Raw genomic sequence first — 9,472 nt, 5'->3', positions numbered from 1 at the left:
CTTTGTGATAAATGACCATTTAAAATATATACTTATTTTTGGGATGGTATCTATGAGATGAAAAATAGATAATGAATGAATTTGTTTTAGTTGTTGAGAAGGGCTGCAAAGCAATAGAAATAGGTGTAGTAGACTAATCTTATTTTTTAAGTGAGAGTAGGCCTAGGACTACTGTAGTCCTTAACTGCCTCCGCCACTGCCTTTAGTGTAAATATATTGTGGTATAAAAAAAAAAACACTCATACATATACGCTTATTTTGAAAACTTCCTCACAAGCATCACAACTATGATTGTTTAAGACAAACCATTAGTGTGTTAAGCTTAATCCAAGAAAATCGAGGTAGAGACTAAAGCAAAGGATGAATAATATACGTTAGATACCCATAGAAGAAATGATACATAGATTCAAACCTTGAAAGCATCCAGGGAGTAATAAACTTCCCATCATGATCTTAGAATTAGTAGACATGCATATCCAATGTAAAGCAAGGAAATGTTCACTCCTCAAAAATAAACTTACCGCATGCGTTCCAATTGGCAGAAACATTAAAAAGGCCCGCGAAAATTCTAAAGATTGGGTAACTGACGAGAAAAATTCATATGCACAAATGCGCCGCAAAACGCTGCTGAAGAATTAGAGGACAGAGAAAAGTAAATTAGTGGTTAAAATGCCATGATGGCCTGCTTATTTTATTTTATTTTATGACAGAAGGGATATAATTTTGTTGATCAGAACAAACACGTACGATCAAAGTTAAATCGAGGTGTCAGATGGGTATAATTCTGTAGTGACCAAATATTTTGATCGGGAGATAAATCCCCATAAATTTGCTAATAAGGAAAACCCCTACATGGCTACCACAATACATAAGAACCATAAGCTACTAGTGTAGATCCGCTAGAATTACGGCATACGTAATAAATCTAGCACCGGCGCCACAAAAGCCATTGCAAGAACAAGGCCACAAACGACTCGCCAAAGTGATATATCACAGCCTGATATGCAACACAAAACAACACAAAACAACACAAAATAAATAAAAAAAATTAACTAATTCGAGAATGGAACCATCAACCAGCAAGTCTCCATGGTGAGGATTGTGAAATCCCGTCCCCAGAATTTCACTATTCAGTATGTATCTCGTAATTTAAGTTCGTATTTCACGTTTACGTCATTTTTATTACTTAATTTGAATTCCATAAATTTTGGGAATTAAATCGAATAGTTATCGGGTTTGAATTTTCGTAATCAATCTTTATCTTTCGTTGACTTTTCGAAGTTTTAACTAGGGTTCGAACCCACGAACGCATAGGTGAAAGCCGTTTGCGAGTTCGAGTTATAACGGTATAGTTACGGATGTTTGAAGTTGTGAACTATAGATTGTGGGAATTATTTAATTCCCACATGTGGGTTAAAGGTTAAGCTAGTTTAAAAAGGGGAAGGTTTCTGAAAAAAAAAATAAAAATAAAAAGATGGGAGAAAGGGAGAGGGTCTGATTCTAACCCATATTGGGGGTGAATTGGACCGGTTAACCCACAAACTTGACCCGCTTGTATCTACTCCGTCCGAGCTCCGTTTTGGGTGATTTTGGTGTCCATGGAAAGCTCTTGACGAGCCCTACAACTCCGTAGTGATAGATTTCCCATTTTATTTTCCATATTTGCAGTTCGAAGCCACAAAACCCACGACTTTTCCGGTGGTTTTATCATTTTTCCGGTGATTCCGGCAACCATTTCTTCGAATGAGGTATGAAACTTCATCTACTCTTCATAATCTTCAAGTTGGTATGCTTGGTTCATGCTTTCGTATTCATTTTAGAGTTGGGTGTGTAGAACTCTAGAAATCCGGTTTTCTCCGGTGAATTTGGACGGTTTCCGGTTAGAATTTTTTGTTGGCTTAGTTGTGAAAAGTGTTTCCCTTGTTGAGCTTTAGCTACCATGTAAATTTGAGCTTATTTAGTTAATGTTGAAAATATGATGATCATTACATTATACTATATGTGGCTCTTACTATTGGGAGATAGTCTCTTTGGTTTTGTTTGATGAACACCTATAACTCTGCTGCTTTGGTGTGCCTTTTCTCAGCTGTTACCTAACATCCCAGGCTAGTAGAAAACCATGATGATGGTTGACACTATGTATGTATAGTCTTATTTGAAAATTACCCATTTTTCATGTTGCAATTGTTGCTTTAAAGTTAGTGAATGCATTAATGTAATGTTGATGATGGGGAATCGACATTTATATTGTCTCATAATGTGAAATTGTTTCTCTTTATATTTAGTACAATGTTGCTAGAGTTATTTGTATACATTTAGTCAGACGTGGTCCATATTTTGTCTTTGTGATGATAGTGAATAGCCATGGCTTTTATATGAATGACAGTGAATAACCATTGATGAACATATTAATTCCATCTCATTGGTTTAACATTATCAGACCTTTTTGCATATGTCTGAAGTAGAACGAATCCTCATATGTATGTATAAAATAATGAAGGGATGAAATGATTTTCTTTTTTACCGTATACATATGTCTATGTATGCATATTCAAAGGAACTTGCTTATATCCCTGGAAATATATATGCACCAATTGCCAAGGCTTATATATACAGACACATCTATATTTGTAAATAACATCTTCACTTATTTTCTATAAGTGTTTCATTCAAATGTTACATTTATTTTGATCATGCTAATGCAAGTTAACCAAAATAGTACTTGGATCTCATAGTGTTATTAGTAGTCCCAAGTAATCTAATTAAGACTAGAGTCGAAAGTGATGCATTTAGTAATTGCATATACTTGAGAATAAGAGTTGATCGAGGTGGTGGATGCTTGTAGTAATAATTTGAAACAATGCTTTGGAATCTAGATGGGAATTACAGAAATGGATGGTGTATGTGCTCATGTTGTAAATCATAAGTGTGGAGGTAGGAGGTTGGTTGTGTGTTGGTTTGATTGCACCATATAGCATTGGTACATGGATGGTCCTGCTTGGTATATCCGCAATGGGGGACCATACGCATTCTAGGAGTGATCATGCTTGGTATATCTGCGATGGGTGATCACTACCTAGAGCTACAAAATACAGTCTTGCTTGGTATATCCGCAATGGGGGATTGTTAGGGGTGATCATGCTTGGTATATCCACGATGGGTGATCACTGCCTATGTTATTAGATTATGCATATGGTTCTGCTTGGTATATCCGTGATGGGGAACCATATGTATTTAGGGGTGATCATGCTTGGTATATCTGCGATAGGTGATCACTGCCTGCATGATGAAATTATGCTTATGGTTCTGCTTGGTATATCCGTGATGGGGGACCATACGCATTTTAGAGATGATGATGATTAGTTGTACTTGGCACATTTTGATAGGCGATCATAATTTAGTTTAGATTCCGTTGGGTGATGGTTCGGAATCCCTTATACTTCGCGATTCCGTTGAGTGATGGTCCGGAATCGTATCCTGGTTTGGATTCCTTTGAGTGATGGTCCGGAATCGTATCCACTCGGATTTGATTGAGAGATGGTCTGGAATCCCTTATACTCTGCGATTCCGTTGAGTGATGGTCCGAAATCGTATCCAGCTTGGGTTTCATTTAGTGGTTGTTATGCATTGTACTCCGTGATTCCGTTGAGTGATGGTCCAAAATCGTATCCACTCGGATTCCGTTGAGTGATGGTCTGGAATCGTATCCTAATTTGGATTACGTTGAGTGGTCCGGAATCCCTACTCTTGCTCATTTCCATAAGTTAGACTTGTTCCCTAGATTCGAGTGAATGAGATTTACCCACAATAGATCTTGTGAATATAAATTAGAATTATCAAGTTATTACTTGAAATCCAAGTAGGGAATTATGTAGAAGTCCTTTATTAATTTTGTGCATTGAGGTGTGATCTGATTAACTAATTAACATAATTAAATGTTAATATCGTGCCTCCTTGATATCATGGAATGGGTTACTTAAGATGATTGTGGAAGGATGTTGAATATGATTGTTATTAATATGATTAGGTCATTGATCAATTCGATTAGAGGATACTATTGTGCTGTGTTGATTCTTTGATATATTACATGATATGAATAGCGATTTTATGTTGAAACATAATGATTTATATGATGGATGAAATAGAAACCTTGATTGTCATGTGGGTTGTTATGTAGTTTGAATTGAATAATTCATGCTTGTCAAGTCCAAATGTTTGATTGAGAAATGTTATGCATTTTGGGTTTCAACAGACTGTGTTATATGTCGAGTTATAGTGAAGTTGAACTACGAATGACTTCATCCTTATTGAGAGTACGTAGGCCGTCTAACAAAGAGGTTAGATGCAACCATAAAGTGTACGAAAAATTATTATGCATCTGGATCTTGAATTATACTTTGTACATATTCCGGAGGCGGGATATGTTGAGTTACGGGTATTTGGTGACGTCATGTGTCGATCCTGGAAGTATGTCGTGATCAGGGCGTGACAACTTTTAATGGTATCAGAGCTTAGGTATTAGGTCCTTGTACCTTTACCGTAGTGTAGGAACGATTTTTTAGGTAATGTCATTTGTAACTCTGACGGGATGCTAGTTAAGCGTTGGATCTTGTTGGGTTGAAGCCTTGTGTTACTTATGTGACATTGCTTTTGGTTGGTATCGATGTGTTGAGCTCATGTATTGTGTTAATTTATTTGGAAGCAGAGTTTCTGTCGATGAATGTTGATTGTATGTTGAATAAGTGGTTCGGTTAGTTTTTATTTAATCTTAGAAAATGTGAAGTGAAATTCATATGCATCATTATTACTTCAAATAGTAGTTAGAATGCCTTTCATTTAAATCATGGATATGGATGATTGTGAAATGGTTGTGTTCGTATGATTGAATGGGAGAAGGAAAATTTTAAAATATTGTATTTCATGTTATAGCTTTAAAGATGAGCGTTTAATTGAAGTCTCAAATTAATGTTATGTGTTATGAAAATTTTGAACGTTAAAAGGATCATGCAATTGTAAAAAGTAGATGGAAAAGTCGTATTATACCTGTGCTATTGAGAAATGTTGAATTGGGCGGACAAGGCCTGCGGATGATGATTCGGGCGAAAAAAGGCCTGGAATGTGGAGGAATATTGGAATGGGTAAAATGACCCGTGGAATATGAGAAATTGATGAGTGGGCACAAAGGCAAGGAAACCAAGACCAAATTAAATCATATCAAACCTAATTAAATCATATAAAATCACTAATTAAATCAAGGATAAATTAGGTTCCCATCCCTCCTTTTGCTACTCCATTGATTAAAACCTTATTCTTTTTCAATTTTTGATCAAGGTCTTCGGGTATTAATAACATCATTAATTATTTCAATAATAAAATATTTTTACCTAAAAATATTCATTTAGTGTTAAAAATGTTACAATTAGTATATTTATATTTATGGCTAAATTTTTTATCATATATTTTTATTTTTAATTTGTACCCATTTTTAATTTGTACCAATTTTCTTTTCAGTTTTAATTTGTACCCATATATTAATTTCTTGTTGTGCCCATATTTTTTAAAGTTTTAGTTGTATTTGTGCCCATGTGTTTACCATCATCTGATATTGTATAATTAATTAACGATAGAAAAATTACATATGATATATTTATGTTTTATGGCTAAACTGTCACAGCCCGTCCCGGAATTTTAATTTCGAGGACGTGAAAAGACGAAAATGCCCTTAAATGGGACTAAGGGGCGAAAATTTAACGATTGGTTTTACTTAAAGTTCCTAAGTTATTTGGTTTTAGGAACTTAAACTAGGCTTAAGTTTGGATTTTTATGTGGGAATTTATGAAATTGGGATTGGGTTGGACACGTGGGATCCCCACACCTCAAAACCCTCCCCATAACCCGTAACATTGTCTCACTCTCTCTCTCCTCCCTCACGAAACTCTCAGTTCTCTCTCCCTCTCCTTCGAACTCACACGGACAAGCTCCAAAACCACCCTAAACTTCTACCAACAACGGAGTTAAGACCACCATCGAACTCCTGGAACCTCCACGATCACGTAGACACCAATTTCAGGTAAGTTTTACTTCGGAAAACCTAGATTCTAAACTCCCCGTGAAAGTGTACTGTTCATGAGCTTTGAATTGGTTGTGTTTTAGGCCAAACTAAGCTCACAGTGAGCTTTAGGAAGTCCCAAGGAAGCTCGGAGTATGTTGTTTGGAAGTTTTGGACGTCGGGATCACCACGTTCAAAGTTGGCCGGTTCTTGTGGAATTTTTCCGGTAAGATTTCGTAGTTTTTAGAGCTTTAAAGTAGTATATTATGATTCTACATGTTGAGGGCTTCAATTTGATATATTATACGAAGAAAATGGTTGAGAAACGAAGGAGAACGAAGCATTTGAAAATTCTCCAGTTTTCCGGTCGCCGGAAAAACCAGTCCGGCGAACCAAGGTTGGGGATGATGCGCGTGGGGGCGCGTGTCCCCGTGCTTGTCCTGGCGCGTGGGGGCGCGTGGCACATCAAAAAAATAATCTAAAAATATGTCGACGTTCGTGACGTCGAGTAGATCACTTTGGTATATTCATATACCCAAATTGAGCACCGTATGAGAAAGTTATTAAGGATTGTTGGTTAGGTGTTCAAATAACGTTTTATAATTTTCGCATTAGGTGAAAATGTGAATTGATGATCCGACCGTTGGATCGTCACCAAACTTTGATACGTTGTAATACGTAATATTTGAGGATTATAGGAACTTACGGATTGGGAATCCGATTTACGGATCTTCCGGAATTTGAGTTGTAAGTTCATAAAATAGAATGTAAACAGTCACTTAGTTTTGTTAATTGACGGAGATCTGACCGTTGGATGGTGATGAAATTTTAGGATGTTGTCCTAGAGATATATTGTGGACCTCTGGAAGTTATGGATTTAAAATCTGAGTGGCAGATCTTCCGGATCGAACTACGTAGTGACGTATTTTATATAAGTTATATATTCTATCGATATGAATTCTGAGGTTGGATTTGATTACTATTCTAGGCGGCGATCGTCGTGACGCCTTGATGTGTGGTGCTAGGGAGTTGTTGGACGAACTCCAGGTGAGTGGGCAGTTTTGTTTTCCGTATATATATAAACTTGACGTTTCCCAGAAATTGAATTGAAATGAAAATATGTTTAAAATGAAATGCATATGAGTTATGTGGAAAAACGGGAAGTGAAATACCATGCATAGAATTGATATGAAAAGTATATAGAAATGTGAGTTGAAATGCCATGCATGAATTAATATATGATGCATATGTATGAATTGGTGCGGTGGACGCACAGGTAAGAATTGATTTATGATGCATATGTATGAATTGGTGCGGTGGACGCACAGGTAAGAATTGATTTATGATGCATATGTATGAAATGGTGCGGTGGACGCACACGTGAGTAGTTATTTCTGTTATGATGATGTTGATGTATATTGAGCTCAAATCCTGCACCATAGTTTAGTGCTTATAGTATTCACCGCATCGCACGCTCGCCTTGGATCCAAGTAGATGCTAGTCGTACAGTCCACGCGGAGTGGGTACGACAGGCCAGTCGCGAGAGTGTTAGTGAGATTCCGACTGGTGGGTGACCTTAGATTATGTGCACAGATGATTTATGAGAAGCACTAGAGCGTAACTTATGTGCAGAAGGCCGTACAGGTCACGCGGAGTGACTCCGGCAGAGTGTGAGAGTGATAGATTTTGAGCTCTAGGTTCAACCGGGCTAATAGAGGGCCTCCGGTTGATTACTTTATTGCACCTGATATGATTTATGTTGATGCATTCATACCTTATTACTGTTGAGATGATGTGGCATGGCATAATTAATATGAGAAATGTTGAGATGATGTGGCATGGCATAATTATGATGAAAATGTTGAGTTAATGAATTGAAGTATTGAGAATATATATATGTATATTTATATTTTATATTTCTGGGAAAGTATACAGGTTTTACGGAGAGGGGTTACAACGTTTTGAGAAATGTTTGGATTTGGAAAAGAATTGTTTTACTGACCCACTCAATTTTGGTTTTGCGCCCCTCCAGGTTCAGGAATCACAAAGGTGTGGTGACTACGAGGAATTTGACGGTGTTCTGACAGATTGGACAAAATTAGGACTCACCTTCGGGTGTATTAACTTATAAATTGTATCTTAAAGCTTCCGTACTGTGCAAATGGTTACGTCACTCTCACGTGACGGCCAGCATGCCCTCCTTCGGGACGGGGTATGTCATAAACTTTGTATCATAAATTTATATATTTAGTTGGGCAAAAGACTGTTTACTACCTTCAAGTTTCATGGTTTTCAACATTTAGTACATCAATTTTTTTTGCATCCCAGAGTCATACCTAAAGTGTTAATTTTGGGACAGTCTCATACATCCGTTAGTCAAACTGTTAGTTCTCCCGTTAAGTGATGACGTGGCGTCCATGTGGACAATGACTAGGCGCCATGTGTCATTAAAAATATTTAAAAATTAAATAAATAATTAAAATTAAAAAAAAATTAACAATCCATTTTCCCCCTCTCCCTCGCGCCCCCAACCCAGAGGAAGAAGAAGGAGAGAAAAAAGAAAAAAAAAGAAAAGTCGTTTGCAACCCAGAAAAAGAAGGAGGAAGAAGAAGGAAGAAAGGAAGAAGAGAGTTTCAGGAGAGAAATTGGAGAGTTTCGGCCAAGGGGAGGAGGAGAGAGAAATGAGGTGGCGAATGAGGGAGGAGGAAATGAGAGAAAGGAGGGAGGGGAGAAGGAGGGGAACGGCCGGGTCTCTCTTTGACCCGCGACCTGACCCGCATCATTCTTTTTTTCCGACAAATTTTCACCCATTTTTCCGGCAAATTGCACTACTTAACCACCTAGAATCAACTTCATGACATTCCCTCTACCTATTACATCCCAAATTTGGAGAGATTTGGTGGTGAAAATGGAAGAAACTGTGAGGGGTGTGGCGAAGGTGGTGTGACGGCGATCCGCCATTTTTTATGTAAATCTCGTCAACCACCACCACCATTAGACTCCTTTAGAACCCATGAACAAAGCCCAAGCAGTTGTGGAGGCGTTGGAACAAGTGGGTCGCGGGGGGGGGGGGAAGAATTAATCTTTGCCGATTCAGGTTTTTTTTTTTTCTTCTTCTTCTTCTTCTTCCTCCTTCTTCTTCTTCCTTTTCTTCTTCTTCTTCTGGGTTGGCAGACGGTTTTTTTTTTTCTCCTCATTCTTCTTCTTCTGGTGTTGCAGATTCTTTTTTTTTTTTCTTTCTTCTTCTTCTTCTTCTTATCCTTCTTATTCTTCTTCTTCTTCTCCTTCTTCTTCTTCCTTCTTCTTCCTCTTCTGGGTTGGCAGACAAATTTTTTTTTTCTCCTTCTTCTTCCTCTGGGTTGGGGGCGCGGGGGGAGAGGGGGAAAATGGCTGGTTTGTTTTTTTTTTTTTTAATTTTAAATT

The 9,472-nt window shown here is 37.5% G+C and overlaps 1 long non-coding RNA gene across 2 annotated transcripts; it reads left to right on the top strand.

Moving 5' to 3' along the window:
* Window positions 1-5,896: 5,896 nt before the first annotated feature.
* On the top strand, window positions 5,897-8,147 carry LOC139197305 (uncharacterized). 2 transcript variants are annotated; one of them, XR_011582569.1, is made up of 4 exons: window positions 5,897-6,070; window positions 6,154-6,275; window positions 7,038-7,096; window positions 8,082-8,147. It is a non-coding gene; the product is annotated as an uncharacterized lncRNA (long non-coding RNA). The 2 variants fall into 2 exon arrangements; XR_011582568.1 differs by lacking the exons at window positions 5,897-6,070; window positions 6,154-6,275 and having other exon boundaries at window positions 6,292-7,096.
* Window positions 8,148-9,472: the final 1,325 nt, after the last annotated feature.

Source organism: Malus domestica, chromosome 07 (genome assembly GCF_042453785.1).
Source record: "Malus domestica chromosome 07, GDT2T_hap1".
In the NCBI taxonomy this organism is placed as follows: Eukaryota; Viridiplantae; Streptophyta; class Magnoliopsida; order Rosales; family Rosaceae; genus Malus; species Malus domestica.
This window is presented reverse-complemented; position numbering and strand designations above follow the sequence as displayed.